The sequence below is a fragment of the Trematomus bernacchii genome, unplaced genomic scaffold (genome assembly GCF_902827165.1).
Source record: "Trematomus bernacchii unplaced genomic scaffold, fTreBer1.1, whole genome shotgun sequence".
Classification (NCBI taxonomy): domain Eukaryota; kingdom Metazoa; phylum Chordata; class Actinopteri; order Perciformes; family Nototheniidae; genus Trematomus; species Trematomus bernacchii.
Window position 1 is genome coordinate 289,126 of NW_022987603.1, and position 15,779 is coordinate 304,904.

General features: G+C 42.4%; 2 protein-coding genes across 2 annotated transcripts in view; both read left to right on the plus strand.

The window, feature by feature from the left end:
• The window catches only part of LOC117482610 (scavenger receptor cysteine-rich type 1 protein M130-like), a 44,147-nt gene extending 41,118 nt beyond the window's left edge, over positions 1 to 3,029 (plus strand). Inside the window, exon 9 of the transcript XR_004555901.1 lies at positions 2,922 to 3,029. The gene's annotated coding sequence lies outside the window, so the exon portion shown is untranslated. The remainder of the gene's footprint in view (positions 1 to 2,921) is intronic.
• LOC117482611 (scavenger receptor cysteine-rich type 1 protein M130-like) overlaps positions 1 to 15,779 on the plus strand; it is a 49,781-nt gene that overhangs the window by 24,695 nt on the left and 9,307 nt on the right. The window lies entirely within an intron of this gene.

Genomic DNA, 15,779 nt, shown 5'->3' on the forward strand with positions numbered 1-15,779 from the left:
AAGAATTATTGCACTGTATATATATATATATATATATATGTATATATATATATATACACAGTGCAATAAGCTTCTTAGTGCAATAAGAAGCTACAGGGACGTTAATCTACGTCGGTAATATTAACTTTATTTAATACAACATTTACGGTACAAGATTTAATCATACAGCCCATGTAGTATAATATTTTACAAATGATGAATGACAGCAAACATGTGCAATATATCCATTATTACAGCTCCGTGGGCTGGCAGTAAGGCGATATGGGTCCGTTCTTATTGTGCATCCATGGGTAAAGATAAACGCATGTAGTGCTGAACACGTAACATGAACGTGCCGGGCGGCGAGGTCCCGTGGGTTAGATGCGCGTTCATAATGCAGAGGGAAATAACTCTCAGAATAACGTTATTAGCACATTTTTACAACTTGAGGAACGAATGTTTTTAATAAGGGCTATACAAGTGTTCATACTGGGTAGTTTATTTAGTTTAAAAAAAATTATCCAACGATTTACAGACCACTCTTTCCCCATGTAAGTCAATGGGAAAATGTGTTTTCGGGCCTGGCAACCAAAAGGAAGTGTAGTACCGCCGTTTGGCCAGCACGAATATTTTCATCTGAGTCCGGCGCACTTCCTGGGGGCTTGGTATTTACCTATAGAGATAATGTTGTTTCTATCCTTTAAGTAGGATTCAAACCAATTTAGAACTGCACACAGTAATTATTAAATATTCTTAAAACTTCCTGAGGCGTCACCTTGTCTCCTTTTTAACTTACTCTATCCACGTTTAGTTTCACTTACTTCCCCGTTGCATTTTCACATATTTATACACACTGAGGAATCTTAAATAAACTGTTGTTTGGGATTGTTGTTAGCATCTGGTTAGCTAGCTATGCTAAAGTACATAAGGAGTTGTTTCTACATCGAGGTGGAGGAGAGTCCTCTCCTGTCAGACTGAGAGGATCTTATAACGTCAGCTCAGTGAGCTAAAGGACTCTCTGAGGGTTCAAATAGTTAACTTTAGTCTAAGTTACCTCAGTGGGTCTCAAACAGTTTGGTCACTATTTATGTAAACAAGTATTTCCAAGGCACATCTTTTTATATGATCATTATAGTTGTATAAAATAAGAGAATAAATAAAAAACAGGTATGAAATAATTCCAACTCATACTAGAGGACAGTAAAACTAAAATACATTTTAAAAGGGGAGTGATTAGTAAGATAAGCATAAAGAAAAAGTACATCTGTTTACAGTACTGTTTCACATGGGAGTTGTTGAGAGATGTATCTATAGATTTAGTCCCTAAGTTTGCTCTCAAAGTGCAGCAGATTGATGCATTTAGCTTCAACATTAAGACAATAAATCTTCCCGGGGGATCATAGACCCCCCCTAGAGGAGGTTAGGTCCATCCACTAAAAAAAAGGGTCACATGGATAGGATTCTAAAATACATTTGCACACTTTTGATATCGTAACCTTTTTCCATATGTTTCTGTTTTGGAGGTCGTGCCACAACCGTGCGTGTGCGTGCATGTGCAAGTCATAGGTGCGCTCCTGCACTCATAAAAATAGTACTACACCCCCTGCAGATGAGGCTTACAGACCCCACACCCTCAAACCGTACATTAGAGTTAGAAAACAACACCTTAATTCAATGTAAGGGCGTCACAAACACATCTGCCACAAATAACAACGGGGCGCTGATCTTAATCTGATAGTTCGCTAGGTGTCATGGAAACAGGAACCAACAGTTTCTGTAACCATCAGCTTCTTCATGATGAGTTTCTCAGAACTGCAGTTCAGAGAAGTTAAAGACAGTATTATTTATACTTTAATATTTAATGGACTGTTCAACACAGGCAGGGACAGAGACTCTTTAGAGGCCTTCACTCACCGGGGCCCGATTGAACGTAACAACAAACCACATTGAGCTGAACACGTTTGAGTTCTTCTGTATTTGTAAGGATTTAAAACCCCTCTCCACATTCCCAGAGAGTCTCTCTCTCTCCGCTCATCAGAGGAGAGTCTGACTGTGAGTTACTGTAGCTTTGAAAGCAACAGAGAGTCTCTCTCTCCGCTCATCAGAGGAGAGTCTGACTGTGAGTTATTGTAGCTTTGAAAGTAACAGTAAGTCTCTCTCTCCGCTCATCAGAGGAGAGTCTGACTGTGAGTTACTGTAGCTTTGAAAGCAACAGACAGAGAGTCTCTCTCTCCGCTCATCAGAGGAGAGTCTGACTGTGAGTTACTGTAGCTTTGAAAGCAACAGACAGAGAGTCTCTCTCTCCGCTCATCAGAGGAGAGTCTGACTGTGAGTTACTGTAGCTTTGAAAGCAACAGCAAGTCTCTCTCTCCGCTCATCAGAGGAGAGTCTGACTGTGAGTTACTGTAGCTTTGAAAGCAACAGCAAGTCTCTCTCTCCGCTCATCAGAGGAGAGTCTGACTGTGAGTTACTGTAGCTTTGAAAGCAACAGCAAGTCTCTCTCTCCGCTCATCAGAGGAGAGTCTGACTGTGAGTTACTGTAGCTTTGAAAGCAACAGTAACTCAGTTATTTATTTAATTAGCTTAGCTATCGGCTTTAACTGTTAACACAATTCAATCAGAGGATTTATAAACACATCGTCTTGCTTTAAGAACAAATAGTCAAACCTGATGTTGGTAAGCTTATATACGTTATATATATAAACGGTCTTTATATGAATATGATATGTGCACAGCTACAGTGTAGTTATGACCTAATGACTAATGTGCAAGTCATGCAGGAGAAGTGAAACTGTATACAATGTGAAATAGAATAAGATGATCTAAAGATAGAATGTAAAGTGAAATGCTGAACAGTGAAATAAAATGCAGCTTGTATTGTATAAATATGTGTTTGAGATTTTGCACATTTACGCCCATTTGTTCTCCTGTTGATGACCCAGGTACAATAATCTCTACTTCGCATGTGGCACAGAGAGGCGTGACGTGGCCATCAGATATTTTAGAGAGAAGTTCCACTTCCCTGTACGCTGATATAAAGAGAGGACAGCATGTATAGTGTTCAGAGAGAGAGACAGACAGAGAGACAAAGAGACAGAGAGACAGAGAGACAAAGAGACAGAGAGACAGAGAGACAGAGAGACAGAGAGACAGAGAGACAGAGAGACAGAGAGACAGAGAGACAGAGAGACAGAGAGACAGAGAGACAGAGAGACAGAGAGACAGAGAGACAGAGAGACAGAGAGACAGAGAGACAGAGAGACAGAGAGACAGAGAGACAGACAGACAGACAGAGAGACAGAGAGACAGAGAGACAGAGAAGAGAGACAGAGAGACAGAGAGACAGAGAGACAGAGAGACAGAGGGACAGAGAGACATACAGACAGAGAGACAGGAGAGACAGACAGAGAGACAGAAGACAGAGAGACAGAGAGACAGAGAGACAGAGAGACAGACAGACAGACAGAGAGACATACAGACAGAGAGACAGAGAGACAGAGAGAGGGACAGAGAGACATACAGACAGAGAGACAGAGAGACAGACAGAGAGACAGAGAGACAGAGAGACAGAGAGACAGAGAGACAGAGAGACAGACAGACAGACAGAGAGACAAAGAGACAGAGAGACAGAGAGACAGAGAGACAGAGAGACAGAGAGACAGAGAGACAGAGAGACAGAGAGACAGAGAGACAGAGAGACAGACAGACAGACAGAGAGACATACAGACAGAGAGACAGAGAGACAGAGAGACAGAGAGGCAGAGAGACAGAGAGACAGAGAGACAGAGAGACAGAGAGACAGAGAGACAGAGAGACAGACAGACAGACAGAGAGACATACAGACAGAGAGACAGAGAGACAGAGAGACAGAGGGACAGAGAGACAGAGAGAGAGACAGAGAGACAGAGAGACAGAGAGACAGAGAGACAGAGGGACAGAGAGACAGAGAGACAGAGAGACAGAGAGACAGAGGGACAGAGAGACAGACAGAGAGACAGAGAGACAGAGAGACAGAGAGACAGAGGGACAGAGAGACAGAGAGACAGAGAGACAGAGAGACAGAGAAGAGAGACAGAGAGACAGAGAGACAGAGAGACAGAGAGACAGAGGGACAGAGAGACAGAGAGACAGAGAGACAGAGAGAGGGACAGAGAGACAGACAGAGAGACAGAGAGACAGAGAGACAGAGAGACAGAGAGACAGAGAGACAGAGAGACAGAGAGAGGGACAGAGAGACAGATGGATCCCCTGCTGCTGCTGCTGCTGCTGCTGTGGGGCTCAGGTAGGATTTTAAACTTTATTATAAACTCCAGAACAAACTGCTCAAACACGCTAACGTTTTATATTCAATGTTTCTTCTGGTAAATAAATGTTTTCTCGTCCTACATCCAATCAATGTAGACATTTGCAGATCTTGTGTTAATGTTTTAAAGTGAAATATGATGTTCCTCAGACCTGAGTGTACATGTTGTTCTGGTCCTTTCTTTAGCTTTTGTAAAAACCTCCAACGACTAAATAATAAGTTTTCATTTCTTCAGCCATTTGATGTTTGTGTTTATTGAGATGTGAGTAGATAACATCAGCCGTGTTTCTATAAAGTACATCAGAGTGTTTTTGGGGCGGTGAAGACTGTCGTGTCAAACGATCATATCATCATTTAAAACAGGGGTGTCAAACTCAAGGCCCGGGGGCCAAATCCGGCCCGCGACTTCATTTCTGTGGCCCAGCAAGAACTCTGAAAGAATATAATAGGTTTATTATACGGTCACATGCCACTTTACAGAAGCAGGCGGCCCATAAACTACATGTCCCACAATGCATCTCGTGTTGTGACACTGAAGAGACTTGCAATGATTTTCCCTGGACTTCTGCTTTCAGACGTAGTTAATTACTAAGTTATTATCCTGTCCCATAATAATCCAATTCAGAGGCAATAATGTAATATAATACATTATTTTATATATATATTATATATTTATATATGTACATTTATATAGTTACAACCGGCCCTTTGAGTGCAACCTTAATGCTAATGTGGCCCGTGATGAAATAGAGTTTGACCCCCTGATTTAAAACATATAGTCTTATACTCTGATTGCCTTTGTCTCTGTTACATGGTATTGTTAGTCTTGTACGTGTCCCCTCTGTGGGACCTCTGAGGGTCCCTCCTTCTTGTTGCTGCAGGGACCCCAGCTCCAAAGTGACTATTGTTTAGCATCAATCTGTGAAAATGGCAGCCACCAAAAGGGAGAATAATGGTGTCCTCTGGACTTCAGCTGTGGTTGTGTATGTCCTGTGTGAGCATGATGCTGTGCAGCAAACACACACAGGCCTTCAGTGGGAACCGGACCCTTGTTTGTTCCAAAGTGAAAACACAGATGGGTTACCCCAGAGTTATGTACTACTTCCAAAACCCAGAGGTGGGAAGAAACTCAGTACATTTACTCAAGTACTGTACTTAAGTACAAACTAGAGGTACTTGTACTTTACTTGAGTATTTCCATGTTATGCTACTTTGTACTTCCACTCCTCTACAGTTCAGAGGTAAATGGTGTACTTTTCCTCCACTACATGTATTTAATCCCTTTAGTTACTTCACAGATGTGGATGAATGATGTGAAATATAACCAAGTGTTAAATCAGACTTTAGTTCCACCTGGAGTAAATCCACAAGCTACCCTGCAGTATACAAAGTCATTCAAACTAGCTGCACCTTTACCAGCTTTGAGAACACTTTCATGATCAATCATTATAAACATATCATATATATTATTCTGAAATGGACCAATCTGCACAATGACTACTTTTACTGTACTTTCACTATATTTTGATGAGAATACTTTTCTACTTTCACTTGAGGAACATTTTGAATGAAGGACTTTTACTGTAAACAGAGTATTCCTACACTCTGGTACTTCTACTTTTACTCAAGTACAAGATCTGTGTACTTCTACTTTTACTCAAGTACAAGATCTGAGTACTTCTACTTTTACTCAAGTACAAGATCTGAGTACTTCTACTTTTACTCAAGTACAAGATCTGAGTACTTCTACTTTTACTCAAGCACAAGATCTGAGTACTTCTACTTTTACTCAAGTACAAGATCTGAGTACTTCTGCTTTTACTCAAGTACAAGATCTGAGTACTTCTACTTTTACTCAAGTACAAGATCTGAGTACTTCTACTTTTACTCAAGTACAAGATCTGAGTACGTCTACTTTTACTGAAGCACACGATCTGAGTACTTCTCCCATCTCTGTCAGAAACTAAGTAACTCTGCAGTTTGCCCTACTTCCTCTTTCTGTCAGCGTCAGTACTCTCACGTGTTATTAAGAAGAGAGTTCACGACGTGTTTCTGAGACGCTAGAAAACTCTGAGAACCTGACCTTCTGTTTCCTCCTCAGGGCTCCAGGCTGCAGGAGAACACACCTCAACAGGTAAGCTGCTCAATGTTCCCTTCCCACAACACCTCTTTGCATACCAAAAAGAAACTACAAATATGGTGTCGTTTTGCATCACTGTACAAAGCTGATATAATGAGTTGTAGTTTTTAAAGATGTTACTGATTTTCTTTGCATTAAAGAATGTAAACACTGAGTTGAGAGTATAGTCCGGGGTTTTAGGTGATGGAGACACATCTATGGAATCAGCATTTCAATATCTAACCGTTAAATGACTGAACATCATTTGTCTCACTATTGTACAGCGCCCACAGTTGGTGACTCTACCCAGTTAGGCGTATTCACGTAGCTCAGGTCACGCGCTCTTTATAACTGCTTTCTCCACCGGTGGGCCATGTGAACAATCCTGTGTAACTGTGACGTTTTGAGGCGGTGAAATCGTGTCTTCCTGACGTCTCCCAGTGTGGACCAACGGGACATTTTCACGTCTTGCCGTGATACCGGGTTTCATGTTCTTCTTGAGCAGGGGGGGGGGGGGCCTTCAGGCGCTGCAGGGTTTGATCCATTATGGTGTAGTGTGTTAATAGTTTTCTTGGGTCTGTGGTCCCGGCTGCCTTGAGACCATTAATAAGTTCCTCCCGTGTAGTTCTGGGCTGATCCCTCACCTTCCTCCTGATCATCCATACCCCACGGGGGCCAGATCTTGTGTGGAGCCCCAGACCGAGGGCCAGTGATGCTCATTCTGTGTTTCATCCATTTAGAAACACACACATTATTCTCATAGTGGTCTCCTCCTCACCGAGCTGCTTTCTGGTGGTCCTGCAGCCGATCCCAGCCTTGAGCAGGTCTACAATCTGGTCCCTGAGGTCCTTAGAGAGCTCTTTAGTCTGGCCCATGGTGGAGAGAATCTGATTGATAGATTCTGTGGACAGGTGTCTTTTCTACAGGTAACAAGTTGATATTAGGAGTACTTTTTTAAAAGAAGAGGACTTATGTAGCCGGTCTGTGGGAGCCTCAGTTAAATGCAAATACATTTTAATCTTTTATATAATGTCAATTTCTTTTTGATATTCTTACTCTCACTGTTTTTATAAACCCATCAAAACTGTTTGTTTCTTTGTAAGTGGCTAAACTTACAAAATCTGCAGGGGATCAAACACTTCTTTCCTCCACTGTATATCTATAGCTTTTAAACAATGTGTGTTCTCGGTCCTAGTCCATACAGAGCTCCAGTTTGACCTCACAATAACACTACATTCATCATCCTATTATCTCTAGCAGAATCACATTATGTTACTCAATCAAAGGGTTTCTGATCGTTTTAAGTTCAGTCCCATTTTGAGCAATTCCATTTTTAATACAATATTTGATATTAATGGTTAACTGTCAAGTCTGATTTAAGCAATTCAAGTACGTGACTTGTTTCTGTTCAGAGCCTGGAGTTCAGCTGGTGGGAGGAGAGAGTCGCTGTGCAGGAGAACTGGAGGTGAAACATGAGGGAGAATGGAGACCAGTGTGGAGCTATCTCTGGACCCTGAAGGCAGCAGGTGTTGCCTGCAGAGAGCTGGACTGTGGCTCTGCTGTTTCTGCAGGAGAGAGAGAGGAGTCCTCAGAGAGACCTATGTGGAGGATCAGACCTGACTGTGCTCAGTCTGGATCTGCTCTGAGGGAGTGTGCAGAATCATATTCCTCTTCCTCCACCATGAATCTCACCTGCTCAGGTAAGCCCATCAGTGACACCACCAATGACATCATCTCTCACATCTTCTAAAGGGTGCAGTAGTTCCCAGTGAATATAGAAACACTGCTTGTCTCCAAACGGCCCTCCCTGATGTGTGTATATGAAACATGTGTGCTGCTCCAGGAGTCCCCGGGGCCAACCAGTCTGAAAGGACTCCTTCTTCAGCTCCACCTCTCTCTGAGCCTCTGGTTTCCACCAGCAGGTTCTTTGGGTTCCACCATAACAGCACCAAGACCTCCTGAACACAGCTCTGATCAGCTCAGCCGGGCTCTTCAGTATCTCCACACCACATGGAGTCCTTCACCCTGGGGGGCTCCTCACATGGAGACAGTCCAGACCCTATCACTTTCACTTTTTAGAAATCATTTTCTTAACAGAGTCTCTGGTTTTCAGAAACTCTCAGAAAAGTCTTTGTGTGGAGAGCTAAGATGTTTCAGTATGTATGTTCACAGTATCACCTCAAAATACAAGATACAAAACATGTTCAACCGTGCATCAAAATATAAATATTCCTACAAATATTTTTATTGTATTTCCTTCTTATTTTGTCTAAGCTCATAGGAGTCAGAGCAGAGGGCTGAAAGAGCCGCGGGTTGCAGACCCCTGGCTTAGCCTGATCTCCATGCAGAAAACATTTTTAAAAGAGTTCCTCTGCCGTCTTGTCTGCACACTTATCAATAACATGAATAACTGCTTTTCTAACCAGCATCAGTATGTAGTTATTTGGGCATCATTTTGAAACGTGTATTATAATTAAATCACTGTCAAATATGTATTTGTTGTTGTTTGTATCTACCATAGCATCTACATGGAGATAAGACCCGCCCCCTCCCCAGCGCGTCCTGTTTGAATGACGCGAGTAAACACAGCTGACAGCTGCGGTGAAACTCGAGCAACTAGAGCAGGGGTCTCCAACCTTTCTTCATCTGAGAGCTACTTTCAAAAAATGAAAGTGGCCAAGAGCTACTTGCATCACATCGCTTACATTTATTCACATAGCCCTCATCAGTTGAATTAAGCTATACTTTTGTACACGTGTGAAATTGCAATACCTAAAGCTTATCAAAATAAGGTCCAAGAAAACGAAGATTTCTCACATATTATTATGGCCCACATAATAAGTACATCACTGAACATTCACATAAGTGTCCTTAATCACCACCTTACAAGCATTTCACTCTTTTGTTAGTGAGATTAATGGCACTGCATACAGTCCACCATAGAGGTGTATGCTGGACCCACTTAGGTTCACTTAATAGAGTCATTTAAATGTTCATCAGTCGGTCTTGTTCTGTATTTAGATTTCATTCATGTCAGAAAAAGCTGCTTCACAAAGGTATGTAGAACAGAACCAAATAAAGCAGACATTTTCAGTGCCTGCTTGGTGAATGTTCTTATAGTTTTCTGGGTCTACAAGGCTCCAGAAATGTTTGTGAGTTTTGCTGAGACTTAAGCTGAACATTATTTTGGAGATCTCCACAGGATTGACACTGAACAGTTGTTCAGCCATCTTTTTCTTCTTCTTCTTCGTCTTGACATTAAATTATAAACCATAATAAAATCAATTGTATAGGTCTAGCCTCCCTATATCTGTGTGTGAAAATGGTTCCATCCTCAAAACAAAAAACTAATACTTCTGCAGTCTAGCTGCAGCTTCTAGCTACGGTCTTCTGTTAAAAAAAAGACACACATGACTTGAGTCTGAAAACAGCAGAGTATTTACAATAGCATTATAAAAAACAAAAATAGTGCATGTGGGTGCACAACTTACATTCTCTGTCTTACTGTTACATAAATCCCATGAATGTATGAGATTAAGTTAGCTTCATCATATCTCAATCAGTGATTAAGTGAATAATAAAGTTTCTATCGGGTCACTATCAGCCTGTCACTCATTATTTTCAGGGAGGGGGGGGGGTTTGGAGGAACGGAGAGGAGACGGTGATCGCGGAAGCTTTCCTCCTGCCTTCACAAACTTTACACAAGTATTTATCAACTGAAAATAGCAAGAGGACATTCATACTCTGCAATCCAAGACTTGATTAAATCCACCAAAAACCTGACATGACGATAACGAGTGTTTTTCAAAAAACACAAATCCCTCCCTGTGTGTCTCTGAGGGCGCAGCGACAGGGCCTGATTCAGAGCGGGTCATTCTGCTGTTAGTTCTGGACTCGTGCTGGTGGAGAAAGCAGACTGCTCCGTGTGTGTTGTCGCTGTGGCTGCTGTCACGTCTGTTCCTTGATCTCTGCGTCACCGACCATTTGATATTCGTGTGACAGAAAAAAATCTAAAATAAAAAAACGTTATTGTCCAGCCGCGGCCGAAAAATCAATAAGCAACCTTACTACGCTATAATCGATAATCGAGCGGCGAGCTACTGAAAAGCTGCCCGCGAGCTACCGGTAGCTCGCGATCGACGTGTTGGAGAGCCCTGAACTAGAGCGATGCAAATCTTCTCAAGTCCGGTGTGAATGCAGCATTAGAGGGTATCAGATAGGTATGGGCATAGACAAATCTATGCCCATACCTGCAGCTCTCCCCTATATGAAAGTAGCTACATAAGACGCTTTTCATTTTAAAAAGTATTGGTATCGGTATCGGCGATACTGGCCCTGAAATACTTGGTATCGGATCGAATCCAGATTTTGTGTATCGCCCACCCCTAGTATTTACATGGAGATAAGCCCCGCCTCCTCTCCAGCGCGTGCTGTTTAAATGACGCGAGTAAACACAGCTGCGGTGAAACTCGAGCAACGAGAGGGATGTGAATCTTCGCAGGTCCAGTGTGAACGCAGCATTAGAGGGTATCAGATGTAGATGTGAGGGGTACCTGCAGTCTGTGCTGATATCAAGAAGTGTTCTGTTGTTCATCATGAACTCATGTTGGAACTGAGTCCAGTTTGAATCTGAAATATTCTTTCATCTCTTTTATTCTGTGTCTTTGACCTCTCTCTGTTTTATCTTCTGTCCTCTCCAGACTCTGTCAGGCTGGAGAATGGGACCAGTCAGTGCTCAGGCAGACTGGAGGTGAAGTCTAACCAGTCTGACCAGTCTAACCCGTCCTGGTCCTCAGTGTGTGAGGCTAACTTTGACCAGCAGGATGCTCAGGTGGGTCTGCAGGCAGCTGGGCTGTGGGGCTCCTTCAGTCCTCCAGGGGGGCGCTCTATGGAGAAGGGGAGGCTCCAATGGGGACCAAAGAGTTCCAGTGTGGAGGCCATGAGTCTGCTCTCCTGAACTGTAGCTCAGCCTCAGAGAGAAACACCTGCTCACCTGGCACAGCTGTTAGCCTCACCTGCTCAGGTAGAGAGGAGCTGTGATTGGTTAATTCTGTTCTCATCAAACTCACTTTATTCTCTCTCTGATCACTCTCTTGTTTTCTCGTCGCTCTTTATAACTGCTTATTGTGTGGAGCCCCAGACCGAGGGCCAGTGATGCTCATTCTGTGTTTCATCCATTTAGAAACACACACATTATTAGTGTGAATGCTGTGCCTAGCATTCCACTATAGTACTTCAAATCTTTATTCTTTCCGCTTATTATTATTTCAGACAATACTTTGGCTCTCCATAACTTCAGCTTATTTTCAGCTACAGAAACCATTCAAATATCAAACTATTCAGCCTGTTCAGGAATCGATGGGAAACCTTCAACTTTAAAAAAATATGTTATACCTTTGAAATATTCAGCTTTTAAACTCTTTTTTTAACATTGAAGTCAATGGGAGATGCCTTCAAATCCTCTTTTCCTACACTTTGCGCCAAATGCTTCTCCTTCCACATACTTTCAGCTAGACACTTCATTCCAACTTTCAAATGATCACAATACCTTCAGCTATAAAATGTTATTCAGATTCTTCATATCTTTTACACTTCTTGAGATATTTAACTTAGTTTGGAGCTTGGTAAAGAGGCTTTCTTCAGATTTTAACATTAGTGTGGATGGAGCAGCTCGTTAAGTCTAGAGTGCTTTGATCTCAAAACAGAGTGCAGCAGTGCTCCCAAAAAAATGTTTTAAACCTGCCATAATTCCCAAACCCTACACTCCTCAGACATATTTTTACATGAAAAACGTAGGAAACCTCTCCTAGGTTGGGAAATTAAAAAAAATTAAGAAAAAATATTAAACAAAATGCCTCTTGAGGGCATGAAGTGACAAAAAGTCCACCTAGCTCCCATTGATTCCCATGTTAAATCTTTCCGGAACTTTCTTCAGAACAGAAAGAAGTACACTTTAGACAAACTGCTCCCATCTCCACATTTTACACACAAAAACAAAAAAAAAACAACATATATCAGTTCATTGGGGTTCCCTGATGCTCACGGTCTGGTCATTTTTTAATAGGAGCCATAGTTTTTGAACAGGTGGCAAATTGTCAGATATAATCCTCAATGCATTCTTAATGGGACTCAGTGCTGCAGTTGGTCAATCGTCATAAGTCGTCACCATGGTAAACCTTTCATCTCTGGGTTTACACACACAGGTGTTTGTAAACATTCATTCACTACTACTTACATTTAATATCTTTATTTAACTCCTTGAGCCTAATTTCAGCTGCAGGAACCATTCAAATATCAAACTATTCAGCCTTTTCAGCACATGATGGGGAAACTTACAACTTTTTCAAATATGTTATACTTTTTAAAACATTCAGCTTTTAAAGTCTTTTTTTAACATGGAAGTCATTGCAATGCATTTGAGCTGTAACAATTCACACCACACACACACACACACACACACACCACACACCACACACCACACACACACACACACACACACACACACACACGAGAGAGGGTGTAGAAGAGTGATAGGGTTATCAAGAGAAGAGAGAGGGCGATCAAGAGGAGAGAGAGAGGGCGATCAAGAGAAGAAGAGAGGGCGATCAAGAGGAGAGAGAGAGGGCGATCAAGAGGAAGAGAGAGGGCGATCAAGAGAAGAGAGAGAGGGCGATCAAGAGAGAGAGAGTGGGCGATCAAGAGGAGAGAAGTGGGCGATCAAGAGGAGAGGGAGAGGGCGATCAAGAGAGAGAGAGAGCGATCAAGAGAGAGAGAGGGCGATCAAGAGGAGAGAGAGAGGGCGATCAAGAGAAGAGAAGAGGGCGATCAAGAGGAGAGAGAGAGGGCGATCAAGAGAGAGAGAGGGCGATCAAGAGAAGAGAGAGAGGGCGATCAAGAGGAGAGAGAGTGGGCGATCAAGAGGAAGAGAGTGGGCGATCAAGAGGAGAGGGAGAGGGCGATCAAGAGAGAGAGAGAGAGTCAAGAGGAGTAGAGAAGGGGCGATGCAAAGAGGCGTATTAGAGAGGGCGATCAAGAGGAAGAGAGAGTTGGGCGATCAAGAAGGGAAGAGAGAGAGGGTCGATCAAGAGGAGAGGGAGAGGGAAATCAAGAAGGGAGAGAGAGAAGGGCGATCAAGAGAAGAGAGAGACGGCGATCGAAGAGAAGAGAGAGAGGGCGATCAAGAGAAGAGAGAGAGGGGAGGGGCGATCAAAGAGGAAGAGAGAGAGGGGCGATCAAGGAGAGAGAGCGAGGGCGATCAGAGAGAAGAGAGAGAGGGCGAGCAAAGAGAAGAGAGAAGAAAGAGAGGAGGTGGCGAGCAAGAGAAAGAGAGAGAGGGCGATCAAGAGGAGAGAGGAGAGTGGCGATCAAGATAAGAGAGAGTGCGATCCAAGAGAAGAGAGAGAGGGCGAGCAGAGAAGAAGAGAGAGAAGAGAGAGGGAGAGGGCGATCAATAGAAGAGAGAGAGTAAATGTAACATCCTAATGTAATGTAGAACTCCTATGAGAAATATTCAAAAAGTGCTCAAACTTCACATGTGTGCTAACAGTCCAGCCGTGAACACATCTACGGGACAGTTTTGAGATTTCTTCAAATGGCCGTTGCCATGGCAACACAATGCTCAACATGAAACACGGTTTTTCTCATAGCTTCAGTGAAAATGCTCGAAATGGCCCAAAACTTCACAGATTTGGTAACGATGCAGCCATCAACACATCTAAGCGTATTATGGGGTGTCATCAAATGCCGTTGCCATGGCGACAGATAATTCACCATCAAGTTAGTTCAAAAGTTTGTAGTTCAAATATTCTGCTGCTTTCCCAAGCCTTTTTACTTTCTTTCTCATCTTAATACAAATTAATTCACTACTACTTACATCTGATATTTAACTCCTTCAGCCTATTTTCAGCTGCAGAACCATTCAACTATTACATTATTCAGCTTTTTCTGCATTTTCAGCTAAATTCAGCCACAAATGTTCACAGTTTACAGCATTCACCACGCATTTTCTGCAGGAAATGCATTTTCTAGTTCTCACAGTGGTCTACTCCTCACCGAGCTGCTTTCTGGTGGTCCTGCAGCCGATCCCAGCCTTGAGCAGGTCTACAATATGGTCCCTGAGGTCCTTAGAGAGCTCTTTAGTCTGGCCCATGGTGGAGAGAATCTGATTGATAGATTCTGTGGACAGGTGTCTTTTCTACAGGTAACAAGTTGATATTAGGAGTACTTTTTTAAAAGAAGAGGACTTATGTAGCCGGTCTGTGGGAGCCACAGTTAAATGCAAATACATTTTAATCTTTTATATAATGTCAATTTCTGGATTTTCTTTTTGATATTCTTACTCTCACTGTTTTTATAAACCTACCTATAAAACTGTTTGTTTCTTTGTAAGTGGGGTAAACTTACAAAATCTGCAGGGGATCAAATACTTCTTTCCTCCACTGTATATCTATAGCTTTTAAACAACGTGTGTTCTCGGTCCTGGTCCATACAGAGCTCCAGTTTGACCTCACAATAACACTACATTCATCATCCTATTGTCTCTATGATAGCAGGTGCTCCCAATAATCACATTCTGTTACTCAATCAAAGGGTTTCTGATCGTTTAAATTCAGTCCCATTTTGAGCAATTCCATTTTTAATACAATATTTGATATTAATGGTTAATTGTCACGTCTGATTTAAACAATTAAAGTACGTGACTTGTTTCTGTTCAGAGCCTCAATTTCAGCTGGTGGGAGGAGAGAGTCGCTGTGCAGGAGAACTGGAGGTGAAACATCTGGGAGAATGGAGAGCAGTGGAGGGCTATCTCTCTCCCTGGACCCCGAAGACAGCAGGTGTTGCCTGCAGAGAGCTGGACTGTGGCTCTGCTGTTTCTGTAGCAATGAGATATGTGTCCTCATACAGACCTGTGTGGATGATCAGTCCTGACTGTGCTCAGTCTGGATCTGCTCTGAGGGAGTGTGCAAGATCATTTTCTTCTCCCTTCATCATCACTCTCACCTGCTCAGGTAAGCCCATCAGTGAAACCACCAATGACATAATCTCTCACATTCTTCTAAAGCAGGGGTCTCCAAACCTTTCTTCATCTGAGAGCTACTTTCAAAAAATGAAAGTGGCCAAGAGCTACTTGCATCACATCGCTTACATTTATTCACATAGCCCTCATCAGTTGAATTAAGCTATACTTTTGTACAACGTGTGAAATTGCAATACCTAAAGCTTATCAAAAATAAGGTCCAAGGAAAACGAAGATTTCTCACATATTATTATGGCCCACATAATAAGTACATCACTGAACATTCACATAAGTGTCCTTAATCACCACCTTACAAGCATTTCACTCTTTTGTTAGTGAGATTAATGGCACTGCATACAGTC